Source organism: Phoca vitulina, unplaced genomic scaffold, assembly GCF_004348235.1.
Source record: "Phoca vitulina isolate PV1807 unplaced genomic scaffold, GSC_HSeal_1.0 scaffold29, whole genome shotgun sequence".
Classification (NCBI taxonomy): Eukaryota; Metazoa; Chordata; class Mammalia; order Carnivora; family Phocidae; genus Phoca; species Phoca vitulina.
Genome location: NW_022589732.1, coordinates 24,742,417 through 24,764,064, shown reverse-complemented (window position 1 = coordinate 24,764,064; position 21,648 = coordinate 24,742,417). Strand labels below are relative to the sequence as shown.

Sequence of the window (21,648 nt, the reverse complement as noted above, 5' to 3'; positions counted from 1 at the left end):
GCTGTCTAAAAACAAAAATTTTTTCGGAGCCCCTGGGTGGCTCAGTCATTAAGTTAAGATTTCCTCTGGAAATCTGTGTAACACAGGGATCATCAATTACTTTAAAGTCTTGTAAAAATATCTGGCCCTTTTAAAGGGTATATCTTCAACAATTTTTTCTATTTCTTTTTTCTTTTTTTTTTTTTTTAAAGATTTTATTTATTTATTTATTTGACAGAGAGAGACACAGCAAGAGAGGGAACACAAGCAGGGGGAGTGGGAGAGGGAGAAGCAGGCCTCCCGCCGAGCAGGGAGCCCGATGTGGGGCTTGATCCCAGGACCCTGGGATCATGACCTGAGCCGAAGGCAGACGCTTAACGACTGAGCCACCCAGGCGCCCCAATTTTTTCTATTTCTTCATCAGCTACTGGATTACTGAGCTTAGTGTTGTTCTTTTTTTCATAGAAAATATTTTACCAGTTGGGTTTACTACACACTTTAGGTAGTTTTACCCCTTATCAAGTTGAGGAAGTTTCCTTCTTTTCCTAGTCTACTGGAAGTGGTTACTGAATTTTATCTGGTATCTTTTGTTATCAATTGAAATTATATTATTTTCCTTCTTTGATTTACCAATATAGTGTAAATGACACTAAAAGGTTTGCTAAGATCAAATCATCCTTGTATCCCAGGGTGAGTTTTTCCCTACACAGTTTTGACATACTGTTGGATTCAGTTTCCTACTATCTTATTTTGGATCTTACAACTAGGTGATAAAGGAAAATAGCCTATTGTTTTCTTTTCCTGTGCTATGTTTTTTGCTAACAGAATTATGATCGCTTCAAAGGGCATCTTCTCTTTTACATTTTTTTTCTTTCCTCTGGAAATCTATGTAACACAGGGCTCATCAATTACTTTAAAGTCTTGTAAAAATATCTGGCCCTTTTAAAGGGTGTATCTTCAACAATTTTTTCTATTTCTTCATCAGCTACTGGATTATTGAGCTTTTCTATTCCTTCTGAAAATTTTATTAATTTATATTTTCCCAGGAAATAATCTGTTTCATTAATTTCTAGAATGTGTGGCATGAAGTTATGCATGATATCCTCTTCTGAGGTTCTCATCTCAGTATTTGTAGAGGTGTCCCTGACTTGTTTGAATGTTTGCCTCCAGCTTGTTTTCTTCTTAACCAGGCTTGCCCAGAGTCTGCCAGCTTTGGTTTTACTGTCAAGAGCTATTTTATTTTGGGAGCACAAGGCTGGCTCAGTTAGTGGAGCATGCGACTCTTGATCTTGGGAGTTGCAACTTCGAGCCCCACGTTAGGTATAGAAATCACTTAAAAATCAAATCTTAAAAAAAAAAAAAGTTGTTTTATTTTTCATTAACTTGTAATTTTATATTTATTACTTCCTTCGTTCTACTTTATTTGGGCTTATTTTGTTTTTAATCAGTTTAAACTGAATATCTTGTTCATTCAGCTCTAATCTTTCCTGTTTACTAGTTAATATTTAACTGCTATGAATTTTCCATAAAGTTTCACATTGGCAACATTGATACGTAGTGCTCACTGTAATTAACTTGTAAATTATGTGACTTGAGTTATGATCGTCCCTTTAAGCTATTTAAAAGGAATTTCTCTTCCCTTGCTCCCAAAGAAAGTAGATGTTTTTGTTTATTCTGTATGGTTCTGTCTTTTTGGGGGGGGGGGCATCCTACTGCTCATTTCTATTGCACTATGGTCAGAAAATATAAATATAACCTATTTTATTTTTGCTTTCTGAAAATCTACTGATTTGTGGCACAAAACATACTCACTTTTTTGACTATCCCACGTGTTGGGAAAGCATACACATTCTTAAGAAATCTCTGCAGGAACAACAACCAGTCTTCATTAATGATCCAGAACTTAGAAATGTAAAGCCACTGAATACCAGTAGTTATTTTTCCTCCCCATAGCCACACAATTCCTTATTTCGGCAATGCATCTGATTCACTGTTCTCTCTATAGATCAACTTCCGATCACTCAGCTACTTGAATCCCACCCTTGAATCTGTGTCTAATGACCTGAGCACTCCAGTACTAACTCTAGTCAGTCTCTGGTGATGCAAAGCAAATTCCTAGGCCACACAATCCAACTGGCCCCACCTGGATCAGGGTCCCATCCTCACTCTACTCAACTACAGCCAAGGAAAGCAAGGTCACTGTTGAAAAGCTTTTTAAAGCTCACCCACAGCCAGGCTCCTCCACTTCCAGGAGCATGGGAGAACTACACTCCTCTACCCTCTTGCAGTTAGATAAGCCAAATGACTAGTTCTGACTGTTGACGTTACATAATTACTGGTTACAAGACCCTCCAATGTTTTCTTCCCTTCCACAGCAACCAAGAAAGCCATGTGTTCCAGAGGTCCAGCTACAAGAGGACAGAACCTCTGACAGCCATTATCTCAACTGCCTACTTCATTCAAGCTGTACATGGGATGAGAAATAAACTTTTTGCTCCATCTAGCCAATGAAATTCTAGGACTTTGTTCATTAATGAGGCATAATTTAGCCGATCCTGATTAATACTGTCCTGCTGACCATTAGCTCCCAGAGCTGTGGGGAAGTCCAATTCTCTGATATATTCCCTATTTATAATAAAATTGACCTCTCTAGTACAAATGAAATTTGGGGGAAAGAGTCTTTCTTTTCTACAGTCTTCAAATTTTTCTAAAAATAATACATGTGGTTTTCATAATCAGAAGAAAAACACCCTTTAAAGTGCTAATAAAAGCTTCAATGGACTTAGCACTTTGGAACTGGAAACTTAGCCATCATCCAGTCTAGTCCTGATCACTTTCATACTATAGAACAGAGAACTGAGACCTGAGACCTGAAGCATGTCCTGAATAAGACTACCCAACCAGTCAGTACTGGACTAAGGGTAATTACTCAGGCCTCTGGACTGCTGAATTTAAGTCAGTCACGATAACACATTTTAAGATTTATGATCTCTTTCTTTTAAAATACACTTTCTGTGAATCTCCATGGGTCTATTTCCCCACTTTATCATAATCAGCTTTGTACATTACCTCACCACATCCTCAACATAAATAAGCTTAGGTTTCCTATTATCCACTCTCCTAGTCCTCTAACTCTCCTAGTCCTCTAACCTTTTCTTTCCTAGCACCAGTATCACATTGTAATCATATACCTGGGTGGGTCTGTGATTGTTTTTTGATGCTGGTCTCCCCCACTAGAGCATAAGCTGGATCCATGAAAGCAGAACTCAGGACTATTTTATCCACTATTAATAATAACCAAGTCTGGACAGTTTGGGGTCTATAACAGGTACTCATTACATACTTACCAAGTTAAATTATACTTTCCAAGTCTTAAAAACAGAAATAATTACCAAGACTAAAACTAATCATCTCAAACTTGTTATCTGTTTCTTCAGAAAGCCTGTTCTCCTTAGAAAAGTTAAGGGTTCTATGGAAGGGCCAAGAAAATGGAAGGTTTTCAGAAAGGGTACTGAGATAAAGCCTCCTAGAAACCAAGAAAACTAGGAATGAAGCTCTGGGGCAGAGGAAGTCCAAACATACTAACAGGAAGGGCGCCTGACTGGCTCAGTTGGTAGAGCGTGCGACTCTTAAATCTTGGGGTCATGGATTCAAACTCCACGCTGGGTGTAGAGCTTGCTTACATACATACATACATACATACATACATAATTTTAAAAAATACTAATAGAAAAACAAAGTAAACCTATTTCGATCATACCTTTCCCCCTTATTAAAAAAGGAATTTGATGTAAAATATAAAACTAAAAATTTCCCATACTCTATCCAATCAAAATTAAGAGGAATTCCCAATCATTTTAATTTCTTGAGATGGACATTTGAATCGTTGACTTTTAGCCTTTCTACTTTTCTGATACATATTTTTAAAGTGGTAACATTTCCTCTAAGTATAAAATTAACTGTATCCCAAATTTTGCTATGACATGTATTTTCACTATTATTGAATCTTATTAATTTCTAATTCCTCCGTAACTTTTTATTTAACCCATGGGTTTAGAATTAGAAGTGCACTGCTTAATTTCAAATATTTTTCTTTGTAATTGATTTCTAACTTAATTCCACTATGGTCAGAGGACAGTGAATGATTTCAATCCTTTGATATCTGTTGAGGCTTGCTTTATGACCAACAAATGGGTCATATTCTATCCTCACTGGGTGTGGTGTTCTACATTAAATTTTTCTTTGTGTTGTTTGGTTTTCTACATCCTTACTAATTTTTTGTCTGCTAGTTAAATCAGTAGTTAGTGATATAATTATGGTCCCTGATCTAAAATTTTAAACTTATACACTGATTATGGGTCAGATACTGTTTTAAAATATAAAACATATAGGTATGTCATATATATATAAATCTTAAAACCACTCCATGAGTTAAGGAGCATTATTCCCATCTTACAGATGAGGAAATAGGCAATGATGTTTGTCAAATCAATTTGCCAAAATTGCTAGTTGCATAGCTAGGAAGAAGCATCTGGGATTTAAACCCAAGAACAGCTGGGTTAATTTAAACCCAAGTGGAGTCTGTGCTCTTAACCACTATATAAATAACATTAAATTTTATAGGGGCGCCTGGGTGGCTCAGTCAGGTAAGCATCTGCCTTTGGCTCAGGTATTGATCTCAGGGTCCTGGGATCAGCCCCGCATCCAGCTCTCTGCTCAGCAGGAAGTCTGCTTCTCTCTCTCCCTCTGTGCGCACACTCTTTCTCTCTCTAATAAATAAAATCTTTTAAAAAATCATTAAATAATATGTATATAAGCACATATACATAACATGGACTTTAACACACAATCATATATACTGGTTAAGAGCATAGACAGAGGGGCGCCTGGGTGGCTCAGTTGGTTAAGCGTCTGCCTTCAGCTCAGGTCATGATCTCAGGGTCCTGGGATCCAGTCCCGCGTGGGGCTACTGGCTCAGCAGAGAGTCTATTTCTCCCTCTCTCTCAAGTAAGTAAAAACTTAAAAAAAAAAAAAAAAAAAAAAGAGGGCGCCTGGGTGGCTCAGTCGGTTAAGCATCTGCCTTCGGCTCAGGTCATGATCCCAGGGTCCTGGGATAGAGTCCCGCATTGGGCTCCCTGCTCAGTGGGGGGGCCTGCTTCTTCCTCTCCCTCTGCCTGCCGCTCTGCCTACTTGTGCTCTATCTCTCTGTCAAATAAATAAATAAAATCTTTTTAAAAAATAATAAAAATAAAATAAAGAGCATGAATATATATATCTGCATATATATATGTCTGCATATATATACATGTATATGTTATACATACGTCATAGACATACATAGAAATAATGATGATCCTGGGATACAATGTTTTCCCTCAAGTAAGGAAAAATTTCACTGAAAGAGCACCCCAAAAAATAATTAAGAGCAATTTTTTTTTTTTAAAGACAAAGATTTTATTTATTTAGAGAGAGCGCACGCATGTGTGCAAGTAGGGTTGGGGGCAGAGGTAGAGGGGAGAGAGAGAATATCAAGCAGACTCCCCGCTGAGCAGGGAGCCCTATGCGGGACTCGATCCCAGGACCCTGAGATCATGACCTGAGCCGGAGGCAGACGCTTAACCGACTGAGCCACACAGGTGCCCCTAAGAGCAATTTTTTATCAGAAGTGCTCAAGATGTGAATTTGAAAGGACACAAATATTGCATCGGCAAACTATACAAAAAAGAACAGAAAAAGAAAACTGAAAAGAATTATACTAAATATGATCAATGGTTATTATGAGATGTTGGGGACTTTTATCCTTTTTGTTCTACTTTCCCATCATTTCTTAATCCTGACTAGCATCACCTTTAGAGGTAGGAACACAAAAGCTTACTACAAGCCCTAACTGAATTAACAGTGTTCTGTCTTAATTCTCAAGTTAAGAGTAATGTTAGCAAGACACTGAAAATCACAGGAGATAATGGATATAAAAGTGCTTTGTAAACTATAAAATATACAAATGTTAATAATTACAAAGCATCCTAGGACTAAATAAAAGCTTCTTCATGCCTTTCCCCTTTTAAATTTCAGCTGCTTTAAAGTGCCTAACTTTTTGAAAACATATTTTGTTTAAACAAATTCAGAAGACTTGGTTTTTGAAGGGCAGAACATTAAAGGGCCACATATCCTTGAATACTGACAAAAAGGAAAGCAGTGGCAAATTTTACATAAGCATCACTCTCTCTCAATATCATTAAAAATATCCCGATCTGTAACTTAATAAAATGTTGATTCAGGGCTGAAGATATAAATAGGAAATCTACATTTAACCCAAAAAAGTGATGTTAGTTCCAGAAAACAAAAATAGAGGAATAATTCATTTAAAGATGAATTAAATATACATTGTATAACTAAAAATGTATACATCATAATTAGTGATAAGAATATATGCTCAGTCTATTGAGGATATGCTTTCCTTTCAAAGTTTCTTTTGCTATTTCTGCACAGAATCTATGAATAAAGAATGCACAGCTGCCTAGCAGATGTATAATTTCAGTGTTTAGATTCCATTCTTTCTAGCTTCATTCTGCTAGAGGTTTTGGATTTTCTACTTCCATATGGTTTTTGACCTCCTTCAGTTTAGGTTCTACCTCCCCACATCTTATTCTATTTTAGTCCATTATTACAGAAAAACACATCAACACATTTGAAACATCTTAACTTTATTTTTAAAGCTTAAAAGTTGCAAAGTTGAAAAAAAGGAGAATATACAGAAAAAAAGATAATCAGGTAAGTAGAACAAGACAGCCAAATTTCCAAAATTTCCTATTTAGATAGCCCCCCCCCCTCCAGAATTAAGCCCCACCTTAACTCCAAGTTTCTTCTATTTCAGTTTAGACATTCATGCTCAATGCATGAAGAGAATTCCAGTTTTGCTCACCTAATTTCCTCAAACTCTTAAGTTATGGTAGAAACATTTAGTAAAAAAGAAAGAAAAAAGAAACGTTAAGCCTTTTTTTTTTTTTAACTTACACTGCATATACCAAAATGTTTAGAGGGGTTATCTTTGCATAATATGAATATGAAGGATTTTTACTTTTTTCTTGGAAACTCTCTATGCTTTATATTTGTTCAGTGAGCATTACTTTTGTAATCAAGAGGCAAAAAAGGCTTTTGTTTGGTTTTGAAGAAAAACCTGTAAGGAAAGGGGTTATTTTTAAATGTCTACATGTCATAATCAATTATGTTTAAATAATTTCTATGAAACAACACTAATATTCCAGGGGACAGTCTCAGTATCATTAACAGGTAAAAATCAGGTTTCATTTCTCAACCTCTTGGCTCCCAAAACTGCCCCATAGATGCGCTTATTCACTTTCATTTTCAATTAATGTGGCAGTATTTTTTAATCTTTTTTTTCTTCCTGTTCTTCCACAGGGTAGATTTTAAATGTATTCTAAGAAATGATACAAATCACATAATTATGCTAAGCAAATATCTGCCCAGTTTCAACTACTTTGCAGTAACAGCCAAAGTAAAGCTGTGAAAAAAGGCCTGTATGTGTGATCATCAACAATTAAACTTGTATATATCTCAGACATGAGATATATAAATACAACACTAATTTTTTAATAATACTTATGGGAAGCGTTCTGGATAAATGCTTAAAAAGCAACTGCATTCCACTGGCCTTTGAATACTGGTTTTCTCTACAATGCAAAACAAACATCAGGGAAGTCAAAAAATACCAACCAAAAAGTTACCATGAAAAGTTTATCACAAATTTTAAGTATTAAAAAGACAAGTAGGAGTTAATTGTCAAAAGTCAATCAAGTTTAACCCATCAAATACGTATATTTAGACCGTGAGTGGAGAGAATGTTTTACCAGGTACCTCCATTAACACACTAACAAACACAGGCAAATCCATTTCCTGTATGTGAACAGGCAATAGAAGCAGGCAAAAATAAAGTAAAACATGTGTGTGAGTGTGTGTAGAGTACACATCCTCATCTTAAAATGATCCTACTCTCTTTGAGAACGAATAGAATTCTGTGGTTAAGAACATGGTCCCTGGAGTCAGACGACCTGGGTTTGATTCCTTAGCTCTGCCACTTACTAGCTGCACAACCCCTGACAAGTTAGTTCACCTCTGTGGTTTCATTCTCCTCTTGTGTAAAAGGGAACTAATAACTATACCATATCATAGACTACTTGTAAGGATTAAATGAGTTAATATGTGTAAAGCCTTTAAAATAGGGCCAGGGGCATTAGTAAGGACAATATGTTATGTTTTATCTAGTCCCTCCCGATCTTTTATTTTATTGCTCTACAGTATTTACACTAAAACTCACTTGCCTTTTCTATGTGAACAATACTGAAAGTTAATTTAAAACTTCCTGAATTCAAAATCTCCTATACAGAGTAAAATATATTAAAATAAGGCTTTTTAGGGGCACCTGGGCGGCTCAGTCGGTTGAGCGTCTGCCTGTGGCTCAGGTCATGATCTCCGGGTCCTGGAATCGAGTCCTGCATCGGGCTTTCCAATCGGCAGCAAGTCTGCTTCTCCCTCTCCCTCTTTGATCGCTCTCATTTTCACTCTCTCTCAAATAAATAATATCTTTTTTAAAAATTAAAAAAAAATTTTTTTTCAAATAAACTAAGGCTTTTTATTGACTATTTTTTATTTTATTTAATGTTTCCGAGGTTTGATAAACTCCAACTCCATAAAAACTAAGGAATACCATACTTTACTTAATGTTTCAATTAAAAAGGTCATCATATACCTTTATAAATTTGAAGTGCACTAATTAGAATTAAAATACGCTTAATGTTAAAATTATATTGCACAGAATTGGAATGTACTTGGAAACAGAACCATTAAGAAGATCAAAGTGTCATGTATAATACTCTAACAGCTTTATACAGAAAAAAGAATGGGGGCTGGTGTCAGAGGGGCTTTAGTAGGAACTTAAGCTGATACTTATGTGACTTTATTTTTTTGTTTAAAGATTTTATTTATTTATTTGTCAGAGAGAACGCACACAAGCAGGGGTAACAGCAGGCAGAAGGAGAAGCAGGCTCCCCACTGAGCAAGAAGCCGATGCAGGATTTGACTCCAGGACCCTGGGATCATGACCTGAGCTAAAGGCAGACGCTTAACCAACTGAGCTACCCAGGCATCCCGATACTTATGTGACTTTAATAAGAGGTCTGAAAGTGGTACAAACATGAGAAAAGGTTTTATTTTTCTCCAACTTCTGCCTCCAACTATGGTTGGTCCAATTTCCCTATCCCACCCTTTAATGACATCTGGAACAATTCTTACAGCTTTCCCAGTAGTTTTCAGTCCAGTACAGTTTATTGCTATTTAAAACTTTAATCTTCAATCTTACAGTCATCTCTTTCCCTCCAAATTCAGACTTGGCCCATGGTCCAAGAAAGTTCAGCTAGGGAAGGGGTGTAGGCTGATCTGTTTGGGGAGGAGAGGGCGATGAGGGAGAATAGAATCAACTGTCTCAACATGTGAGCACTTCTGTAGTCCTCTGTGGTGGTTGCCACTGCCCCGGCTAATACTGACTGTGATACAGGCAGCCAAATGATGGCTTTTCTTCTGGGGACAGGCTGGAGCTCTTTGGTGACTGAGGGGTGAGAGGCTCTAATCCAACTGCCCATTTCCCTACCCAAAGATCTGCTTCAGCTCAACCTCTTCTATTTTCGCTCCCCTCTCCAACAGAGCCAGCCCTGTCAAGATGGCTAAAGCCTGGTTACCTTCTACATTACCCACCTGAACAGAAATTCAAGACAAGTACAGGCTGGTCCACTGCTACCCACTGTCCACACTGAGATTTCTCTCCACTTTTCTTTATCCCTTACTCAAATAGGCACAGATAAACCAATCAGTTGTATAACAACTACTGTCTAGGTAATGACAGTTCTGGTTCTGCTCCACTTTTCCCTAACTCCACTTTTCCTAACCTCAGGACTGGTTCTCTTAAAGCTTCTGAGGACAGGCCACCTCAAGGGAGCAAGAAGGGAGCAAAAAGTACAATGATCCTCACCTAGGCAAGCCAGCCAGGTAACTAGTAACTAGTTACCAGGTAACTACTGTGGACAATTCCCCTCCCCTCCATCCTCTGAAAGGTTTCTATCACACCCTAATAAGTTCTGGAAAGGATTCAGGCCACTAAGTGCTTGGGCTTTCTTTAGAATGTAGAATCCTTGACTTACACTTAACTCTGAGGTCCTAGTCCCCATTCTGAGCTAACTAGGAAAATCTGATGCTACTTACTTTTTTCATATTTTTTTTTTAAGATTTATTTATTTATTTTGAGAGACAGAGAGAGAGCGCAGGGCTGCGGGGCAGAGGGAGAGAATCTCCAGCAGACTCCCCGCTGAGCACAGAGCCCTACACTGATGCAGGGCTCGATCTCACCACCCTGAGATCAGGACCTGAGCCGAAATCAAGAGTCGGACGCTCAAACAACTGAGCCACCCAGGCGCCCCTGCTTACTTCTTACTCTTACTTGTTTGACCTTAATTAACCTTCATTAGCCTCCAATTCTTAACATATAAAACCAAAAAAAGCAACAAAACCTCCCATTATCAATTTGCCAGTACTGCTGGTATACAAAAGTACTTTACAAATTCAAATGTTAATAATGTGAATAAACATAACACGCACTTCCAGAAGGTATCAGGACCCTATATATGCAGCCATTCAAACTGCTTTTGAAGATAAACCTGACCTTATCTTCTCCCACACAAATACGCTCTCACACAAATACTCATCCCTACCAACATTTATTAAGCATTACTATGTGGCAAAAATAGTGTTCAGTACTTAATTGTACTCATTCATTTAGTCTTCACAGTAACTGTGAGAAAACTATTATTATCCTCATTTTACGTATGAGGAAATGAAACTTAGATTAACTACTTTGGTGCACAGTCACAAACCCAGTAAACAGAGGGTAGTAAGGGATGGAACACTGAATATAGACATATATAAACATATAAATAATTCAAGATTTAATAAACGTTTCAAGTTACTTGGAATCCAGAAGTGTCTGTAATCATATCAAGATCCCTTTATCTTCTTAAGCAATTAACAGCTTCTTTGTATAAAAATTTCACTATTTAACTGTATGACTTTTTGTTGTTTTTTCTGAATGATGTGACCAGTGGAACCTGTCACAAACCATCTTCTACACAAACTGATAAGATGCTAAGAAAGAATAGGAAATAGTGAATAACTTTAGAAAGAACAAAGGCTTAGTCAACACAATTAGAGTAATGATGCCACTTAATTAAGAGACAGCATTATTATTGTAGGAATATATTCAGGAACAGGGGGGATGTCTCTTTAATAGTATATTCCACTTCATTTCACAAATTTTTAGTTTTGAAGAATACATTTTGAAAATGTAGTTTAAAGAAACTTGACTTACGTTCTTTATATTTAAAATACTAAACTTTGTTTTTAGACAGAGAAACTTCTTTTGCTTATCATCCCTTGCCCTAGCAGCCAGAAACAATCAACCTGGCCACTGCCAAGAAGGAAAAACTTTTCTTCTACCCTCTTAAGTTCTGTATTTGGGGGACTGAAAATTAAACTGACAAAAAATGGATTAGGAAGAGAAAAGACAGATTTTTATTCGCTTAACAGCGTTTACAGAAAAATGTGACTAAAGAGGCAGTTAGAATTTGAGGCTCATGTGTTAATGGGGAGGAGAGGGGACGAGGGCACTTACGGGAAAACAAATGACTTTTAGGAAAGATAAACGGGCCCTTAGGAGAATGGATATGATATATGTGACAATGTCAGTTTAGGTGTGGAGCCACTTTTTCTTTCTTCTACTGTCTAGTGATAAGAGTCAATCTTCCCTGGTTTCGAAACTCCGGAGTAGCTTTGTGACAAGTTCTTCTGCGAGGCTATGCTTTTAGGCAGATAAGGAAGTTCAGAAAAAAAGCCTATTCTCAAATACCTTCAGCTCAAAATAATTTTTATGCCACAGCGATATATTCTGGACCCCTTTACCATCAACACATAAAACTGTCTGAACCCTTACTGTATATAAAGCACTGAATTGGTACCAAGGGCAAAACAAAATATTTTAAGACAAAATTCAGTCACCAAGGAGCTTATAAAATAAATGGAGAGTATTAGTCAACTTAAACTTTTTATTTTTTGTTTCTAAACACTCTTACAATGGCAAAGGAATTTTTATATATCCTGAACAAAAATAAAAAATCAAATGACAAAAAAAAATGCAATATGCCAAGGGAAGAGTTAATACCCATACCCCAAAAAAAGAATTTCTGCAAAATGAGTAAGAAAAAAGATTAGAAAAATAAACAAAGGAGAAAGAAATGCAAAGAACCAACAAACATATAAACTCTGCTCAACCTTACTCAATCAAAGAAACCCAAATTAAAACTATAATACTGTTTTTTCAGCTGGCAGACTGGCAAAGATTAAAACAGACTGATGTTATTATGTGTTGGTGAGGGGGTGGGGGAAATATACTCAAACACTGTTCGGTGGAATGTAAATCATTACAAAGATTTTGCAGAGCAGTTTGGCACTGCAGCAGATATGCATGGCTTCTCTTACAGTAAACACATTTCTAAGAATTCATCCTATAAAATAAAAATAGTCTCACAGGATATGTACAAGCACCAGAGCACTGTTTACAATGAAAAAAAAGAAAAAAACCCACAACAAACTGGGAACAATCTAAATAGTCATCAATAGGGGACTGGTAAATAAAATGAAGGTATATTCATAAAAGGGAATACTACCTTCATTTTATTTACCTGTTCCCTCTCTCACTGTGTCTCTCTCTGTCAAATAAATAAAATCTTTTTCAAAAAAAGGGGGGGACTATTACTTGGCTACTAAAAAGAATGAGTAAATCGACATTTAATGACATAAAAAGAGTCCTCCTATTTATTCAGTGAAAACAAAGTTAAAGAAAAGGATGCATAGTATCACCTCATTTTTTGGAAATGGGGAGAGGAAAAGAAAAAGAAATAAAGACAGTGGAAAAGAAAGATTACATTTATCCGGGCGCCTGGCTGACTCAGTCCAAAGAGCATTTGACTCCTGACTTTGGGGTCAGGAATTCGAGCCCCACTGTGTAAAGACTACTTAAATAAATAAAAGTTTTTTTAAAAAAGGGGGTGCCTGGATGGCTCAGTCAGCTGAATGTCCGACTCTTGGTTTTGGCTCAGGTTGTGATCTCAGGGTTGTGAGATCCAGCCCCACACTGGGCTCTGAGCTCAGCAGTGAGTCTGCTGGAGATTCTCTCTCTCCCTCTGCCCCTCTGCCCCTCTGCGTGTGTGAGCACTCTCTCTCTCTCAGATAAATAAATAAATGAATCTAAGGAAAAAAAGAAAGATTACATTTAGCTCTATACTTTTTTTTTTTTAAGATTTTATTTATTTATTTGACAGAGAGAGGCACAGCGAGAGAGGGAACACAAGCAGGGGGAGTGGGAGAAGGAGAAGCAGGCTTCCTGCCGAGCAGGGAGCCCGATGTGGGGCTCGATCCCAGGACCCTGAGACCATGACCTGAGCCGAAGGCAGACGCTTAACGACTGAGCCACCCAGGCGCCCCGAGCTCTATACTTTTAACACTGGTAATCCATGGGGGCAGTGGAGGCAGGATTACAGAAGACTTTCACTGTCTACTGTATGTCTGAAGTTTCAAGCAAATATGTGTAACTTCTGTAAAGAGAAGAAACTAAGGGGGGTGCCTGGGTGGCTCAGTCGGTTAAGCATCTGCCTTCGGCTCAGGTCATGATCCTGGGGTCCTGGGGTCCTGGGATCGAGCCCCGTATTGGGCTCCCCGCTCACCAGGGAGTCTGCTTCTCCCTCTCTGTCTGCTCCTCCCCCTGCTTGTGCTCTGTCAAATAAATAAATAAAATCCTTAAAAAAAAAGAGAGAAGAAACTAAGGAAGGCTCTATGGTAATACAATTAGGGAAACTATATTGGGGTGTTACTAGATTAAAAGCTGAGAAGGCTTGTAATAAAGAAATCTGATATATTAATAAACGGTATAAGAAACACCAAAATACTGCCTTTGAACAATGATGCAAAAGAGCTAACTTTTAGGTGTGAACCACTGAGGAAGGCTTCACAGAGGAGATAGGATTTTGAAGCATTCTGATAAGCAAAGAAGAGGGGGAAGGAGAGGCAAGGTAGTACTGTCCACTATAATGCATAATTTTAAGTTTTTTACTAGCCATATTAAAAAAAGCAAAAAAAAATCAGGTGAAAATAATGTTACTCCTACTTAATTCAACATATTCAAACCAGCATCATTTCAATAAGTAATCAGTATTTTAAAAGCATAATGAGATATTTTACATTTCTTTTTTGTACTATCTTCAAAATGTGGTGCATAATTCAGACCAGCCACATTTCAAATGTTCAACAGCCACATGTGGTATTGGCTACTGTGGGGGACAGCAGAGGTCTAACAATTCTGAACGGAAACCCAGAATTGGATATTTAGGTGATGTAGGCTAATAAAATAGTAGTTTGAAGTGAATAAGGCAAAAAGGCAGACTGGGCCAGAGCAAAAGGCCAGACTGAGATAATTTGAATTTCACATTGTAAGCAAATAAGAAACCAGAGGAAAATATTTAACAAGTAGGAATAATGACTAAAGCATTTTTTCAGGAAGATTAACTTCTTTTTCTCTATTCAGATACATACATAAACTCAACACAGTTTTTTCCCCAACATTTTTATTACATGAAAGATTACTGAAACAAAAATATAAAGAATTATCTGTCATCAAGCAACCACATTTTGTTGATTTAAGATACTTCTGAATAGGGGTGCCTCGGTGGCTCAGTCGTTAGGCGTCTGCCTTCAGCTCAGGTCATGATCCCAGGGTCCTGGGATCGAGCCCCGCATCGGGCTCCCTGCTCGGCGGGAAGCCTGCTTCTCCCTCTCCCACTCCCCCTGCTTGTGTTCCCTCTCTCTCTGTGTCTCTCTCTGTCAAATAAATAAATAAAGTCTTTAAAAAAAAAAAAAAAGAGGGCGCCTGGGTGGCTCAGTTGGTTAAGCAGCTGCCTTCAGCTCAGGTCGTGATCCTGGAGTCCCAGGATTGAGTCCCACATCGGGCTCCCTGCTCAGCGGGGAGTCTGTTTCTCCCTCTGACCCTCTCCCCTCTCATGCTCCCTCTCACTCTCTCTCTCTCAAATAAATAAAGATCTTTAAAAAAAAAAAAAAGATACTTCTGAATATTTACTGCTGAAATATTTTCATTTCATGACACTTTTAAACAATTTTTTGAAAAATACGTAAGTTTGAAGAACTTTACCAAAGTTTAACAGCCGTTAACGCTCCCTATCAAGAGTTTCTTTTAGCCAGAAATCTGAAATATTCTTAATTAAATGCAAATTTAAGACACTTAAGATCTTAAACTGCTGGAATACAACACAAAAAATACTAATTGCTAATAGGAAAACTACCTACAAATTTTAACATACATAAAATGGTATCACAACCATCCAAGTCTCCTCCAGATTTCTTAACTTCAAAATTGAGAGCTTCTAACATTTCAGATAATTTACCCAAATGCTAGAGGAAAAAAAAAAATTAATGCTCAAGAAATGAGATAAGAAAGCAGGGCATGAAAGAACACCACTGGCCACAAGCCATTCCCTTCGTTACTTACAATGACTGCCGAGGCAGGAAAAGGGACTCTACAGCCAAAGTCAGAAACCCAGTGATGTCATCACAACCAAAAGCATTACATGACCTGCAATTTCAGCAAGAAACTGCTCTGCATTAAAGCCATGGAATTTTCTTTCCTTTTTTTTTTTTAAAGTAGAAAATGATCTTAAGGTTCACCAAGTACACTTCACTTTTTAAGATAAGGAAAGGGAGTTCCAGATAAGTTTAGCATAGTATCCAAGACTGCACAGCTAACTTAGTGGTCAGAAGCCAAAACTTAAGTGTTCTGTTGCTTCTTTATAATTTTTCATATTTCCCAGGTTATCCACATTACCTGCCTTTCCTTTTTTTTAAAAAGATTTTATTTTATTTTATTTTATTTTATTTTATTTGAGAGAGAGAGAGAGTGTGAGCACGAGCAGGGGGGAGGAGCAGAGGGAGAGGGAGAAGCAGACTCCCAGCTGCGCAGGGAGCCCGATGCACTGAGGGGCTCGATCCCAGGACCCTGAGATCACGACCTGGGCGGAAGGCAGACGCCTAATCGACTGAGCCACCCCCACGCGCCCTGATGCATTTCTTTTATAATTTTTAAAAGTCAAAAAATGTTTGCTTTAAAAACTACTGAATACTCCCAGAAACATTCTCCTCCTGCTTTCTGGTCGGATACAGTCTTACTCTATAAGCCACTTTCTCAGGAAAGCCTTCCAAAGCACCTGTACCCTAAACAGACACGTTTATTACACACTCTTACAAGCTCCCTGTACTTCCCTTGTATAGATCTTAATATAACTACAATTAGACAATTATTTGTGAAATTATTTAATGTCTATCTTCTCTACCTAAGTCTTAAACTGGTGTTTCTCAGGGCTGTTCTAGGCTCTTTGCTGTGTACAGCAGGATAACATAACCATGTAATTATGCACAAAATTGCTATTATGTGTGTATTTTTCTTCAGATACTCAAAAAATGACCTTAAAAAGGGTGAAGAACCAAAGAGTGGATTTATGTTGTTCACCTGCCCACAGTCATCCTTTCTTTGGGGGAAACACCACTTTTCCCAACTCTCATGGTTCTAGGAAGGTATTCAGTGCTGGTGTTTAACTGGCTCTCTGACTGCTCCGGGGCAGTAAGCTAGGCCTGGCCAAGATGGTACCCAGACTCCGTATAGTCCCGGTAAGAATCTCTCCATGAGACAGAATACATGCACCTGGGAAAGAGATGCCCTTTTTACCTCTTGAATCCATAGCAGTAAGAGCCGTATAAGCCTGGAGTTGCCAGTGGCTATCCTCTGCCAGATCAAAGTCTCTGCCTGAAAATCAAACCCAAAGAGTGGAGAGCAGATAAAACAGACCCCCCAATTACATCATCTGAACACTGAGATCCAAATTTCTAGTCTTTTTAAGAACTTGAAGGGGGGATGACAAGCCTTTTTCCCCTTTAAGCTAATTGGAGTTTGTCATTTGCAAGCAAAAATCACTTGAGAAAGCCACCCAATTCTCATTGATAGAATACACAACCTACATGGAATTGCTCCCAAATATCTACCAGCAGTCCAAACCTCTCTCAAACTCCAGCCCCACACATGCAACTGCCAAGTGGAAATCTCTACTTGGTTGTTAAACTCCGTATTATCGAAACTAAACTGTTTTCCTTCACAAACCACCTCTCATCTTTTGTCTCCACCCTATCAGGTTTCCAAACTAGAAATCTGCCAGTCACTCTTGCCAATCCCATTCCTTCTCTCACCCATAGCTAATTACCAAGTCCTGTCCATTCTAGACCCTAATTACCTGTCACCATCCTAGTCTGGGCCAAGATGGAACAGGTTTCAGTGTCCCTACAATTTTCAGTGTCCTCAGTCTTCCTTTCTTCAAAATGATTGTCCACTACATAACTAAACTCCGTAAACTGCACATCTGATTATCTTATCCCTACACTTGATATACCCCATCCTCCTTCTTAAATCAGTAGCCAATTGTATACAACTAGAGCAATAGCTAAGCTACAGTTTCACATCTTATTAGTAGTATAAACAAATGTACAGCCTAAAGAAAACAAAGTTCATCCAGGCACCTGGGTGGTACAGTCGGTTGAGTGTAGGACTCTTGATTTGGGCTCAGGTTGTGGTCTCAGGGGTGTGAGAGACTGAGCCCCATGCCAGGCTCTGTGCTCAGCAGGGAGTCTGCTTGAGTTTCTCTCTCCCTCTCCCTCTGCCCCTCCCCACTCCTGCCATGTTCTCTCACGCTCTCCCTTCCTAACAAATCTTTAAAAAAAGGTTCATCAGAAACATAAAAGTAAAAAAATGGAACAACATCCACGATATCAGAGTAGCTCAAATTCACCTGTTTTTAATAAAAGATACTAAAAAATAATTTCCTTATCTAGTCAATGTCTGTATGAACTTGGTTTGGGGACCCACTGGGCCCACCATGATCTGATCTCCTAAAGCCCTACTCAAACCTAGTGCTGTCTTCAAAAAAACACTACTGGGGATCTCTAGACACATCATTTTGTTTCTATTTTTAAACAATTGATAGCCTTTAAAATATTGTTATAAAAACTGATATATGTTACAACTATGATTTAGTAAAATATCCAAATATTTACAATTATTTTTGTATTTACTTTTTAAAAAACTAAGTATATGATGATTGTTAATGATGACATATAATTACTGGGTATTCTCTTTAAAATAGTCCACAAAATTGGCTATCACAACTCTCCCACAATTCCCCCTTTACATTATCTGTGCTATTTTGTGAAAATTCAGCTCTTAGAGAACCTGTATGTTAGGAAAATGAGCAAAAGAAATTAAGGGGGAAAAACTACTGAAAGTTGGGGGTCAAAGTGCCTCACAATCAGACTGGCATAACTAGTTGTAGGAGACCCCATCCAAAAATAAATATTTCTCTATACTGCCTAAAATGCTTTACTTGTTAAAAAGGTTTAACAAGCATCCTCTTTAAAGAATTTTTTTTTTTTATTTATTCATTTGAGACAGAGAGATACAGAGAGAGAGAGAGAGTAGGAGCAGTGGGGAGAGGCAGAGGGAGAGGGAGAAGCAGACTCCCCGCTGAGCAGGGAGCCTGATGCGGGGCTCGATCCCAGGACCTGGAGATCATGACCTGAGCCGAAGGCAGACGCTTAACGACTGAGCCACCCAGGCGCCCCACAAGCATCCTCTTTAAACACACACACACACACACACACACACACAACTTTTCATAGTACCAACAGAACTACAAGTCACTCCCACATAGTGTGGTTTAAATTCTTCTTCCCAACATCTATACTAAAGGAATGGGACCTTTGATTAACTGGGAAAAACCCTATTCATCAATTCTAAGGCACATATATTTTTCATATTAGCATCTCAAATTAGGGTGCATCTTACAACCGATGGCTTCTTGAAATTAACTAGAAGCAGATTTTCTTTATGAGTGGCCCATAAAAGTATGGTGCATCTTATAACTGATATAATTCAATACAAGTCAGCATTTAATCTTACAAGTGTTAAAAAGTTAGACTGACCTGGTCAGAATAAACCTTGAGATATTAAAAGGCATTCTAAAAACATAAACACTAATAAAAAGTGGAAGAGGGAAGGACTTTCTAGTTCAAAATGTAGCCTGAGGGGAAACCCATTTTCCTTTCTGTGGCTCTCTGCTCCCCACATCTGAAAATCAGATCAGTACTACTATAACTGATGTCCAGCCACTGCTAGGCTAGACAGGAGCCTTTCTCCATTTATTCATTTTAAAATGCAACAAAGTCAGTTACAGACCCAGTCGGCAGGTTAGTAACAGAACTAACATTTGTACACAAATCTCTATAAAAGACCAAATAACTCACAGAACTGCATAATTAACAAGTGCATATCACTATATATAAATGATACTACAATAAAGTTGATTTTTTTTAAGATTTTATTTTTAAGTAATCACTACAACCAACGTGGGGCTCGAACTCACCACCCAGAGATCAAGAGTCACACGCTCCACCGACTGAGCCATCCAGGCACCCCAATAAAGTTGATTTTTTCAAAAGACAAATTAATAAGTGCAGTAAGAAAATATTAGATAAAAAACTAGCCTTAAAAAAAAACCCTTCCTTAAGAAGGAATTCCTTCAGAAGGGATTTCATCCAGAAGAAAATGGGAAAGACTTCAGAAAGGGGGATAAGCACATGTGCAGAAAACAAAAATAGTGGGACACACGAATAAAGGAAATCTGAGGTAAATCCCATGGAAAGGACTTCATTTAATAGAAGACACTGGAAACTTCTAAGTAGAGAAGTGACAAAATGGGCTTCAAGATTAACTTAAGCAAGGGGTGCCTGGGTGGCTCAGTCGTTAAGCGTCTGCCTTCGGCTCAGGTCATGATTCCAGGGTCCTGGGATCGAGCCCTGCTGTGGGCTCCCTCCTCCGCAGGAAGCCTGCTTCTTCCTCTCCCACTCCCCCTGCTTGTGTTCCTGCTCTCGCTATCTCTCTGTCAAATAAATAAGTAAAAATCTTAAAAAAAAAAAAAAGATTAACTTTAGCAGAACCGCATAAGATAACCCAGATAAAGGTGAAAGTGAAGGCAAGAAGACTGTAACATTAGCCCAGGTGCAATGAGAACCTGATTCAAGTAGCGAAAAAAAGGAAACATCATCAAATATACAAATATATACACAATATATACTGTTGCATACAAATATATATAGAATCAAAAAAATTTAAAAAGAATTATGTGAAAACAAAGTTAACAGATTTGAAAACTCAATAAATAAATCTCTGCAGAAAATATTAAACACTAAAACTCACAGAAGAAATAGAAAACCTATGCAGACCAACAGTTATTATATAAACTGAAATGGTATTCAAAGTCCTCTACAGAGAAGAAAAAAAGAAACAAACAAACAAACAAAGCCTGAATGGTGTTATAGGTGAGGTCTGCCAAACTCTCAAGATAATTCCAGTCTACAATGCTCCTAAGGGGGTGCCCGACTCTTGGCTTCAGCTTAGGTCACGATCTCAGGGTCGTGGGATCAAGCCCTGTGTCAGCTCATCGTGGAGTCGGCTTGAGATTCTCTCCCTCTCCCTGACTCTCCCCCCATGCTTGAGTGCTCTCCGTCTCTCTCAAATAAATAAATCTCTTTAAAAAATAAATAAAAATAAAATGCTCTTGAAACAAGAAAAAGGAAAGCTGCCCAATTCATTTTATGAGTCTATTAACCTTCATACCAACATGTATCAAGACTTGTATCCACATCACCAGGAATAAAGAGGAACAATACAATGACAGTAGAAGCAATAGATGCTGACTACAGATAAGATGTGACGGAATGGAGAAAGGTCTGGGTTTGGTATGACATCAACAGAAATAAGGAACACGGGGGAAACAAGTTTGGTAAGGAAGAGTTCAGTCAGAACCAGAACTACCAGGTAGAGGTATGTATAAAGCAAGTGGGAAAAACAGGGATTCACGTGCAGAAGAGAAACAGAGAATGAGATCTGAGAATTATTCAGACAGAAGGGTCTGAACAATAAAAATGCTAAGGGACTAGTGACATACAGAGAAGTCATCTGAAAAGTGAAACCTGGAGAACACATACTAAGCAGGAAGAACAGAAAGCGGCAAAGAGGAACGAAATCAGTATGTCACAGAAGCCCTTTGTCCTACTCCTACTCATCCTTCAGAATGGTTCCAAAGTGATGTTTTTAAGGCCTTCCCCGACTGTCCTAGCGCCACCAGCACCAGGTCAGGTCCCCATTTTAAGCTCCTCCAGTACTATGCACTTTAATTATAATCAGTTACAGTTAGCCACAGAATCCCAAGGCCATGTCTCCTCCACTAGACGTTAAGCTCCATGAGGGCAAGGACAATGTCTGTTGTTGCCTCCACTGCTCTGCAGGGTATGTCTGAATGCGGCTAAGTATTCGTTGAATAAAATGGATACATGAAAAAAAGGCCAAGGACAGGCATTTCAAGAATGTGAAGCTGATGTTAAATA

General features: G+C 38.2%; 1 protein-coding gene across 1 annotated transcript in view; it reads right to left on the bottom strand.

Moving 5' to 3' along the window:
* Window positions 1-21,648, bottom strand: part of BMPR1A (bone morphogenetic protein receptor type 1A) — a 139,390-nt gene that overhangs the window by 115,583 nt on the left and 2,159 nt on the right. The gene's annotated exons all lie outside the window — the stretch shown is intronic.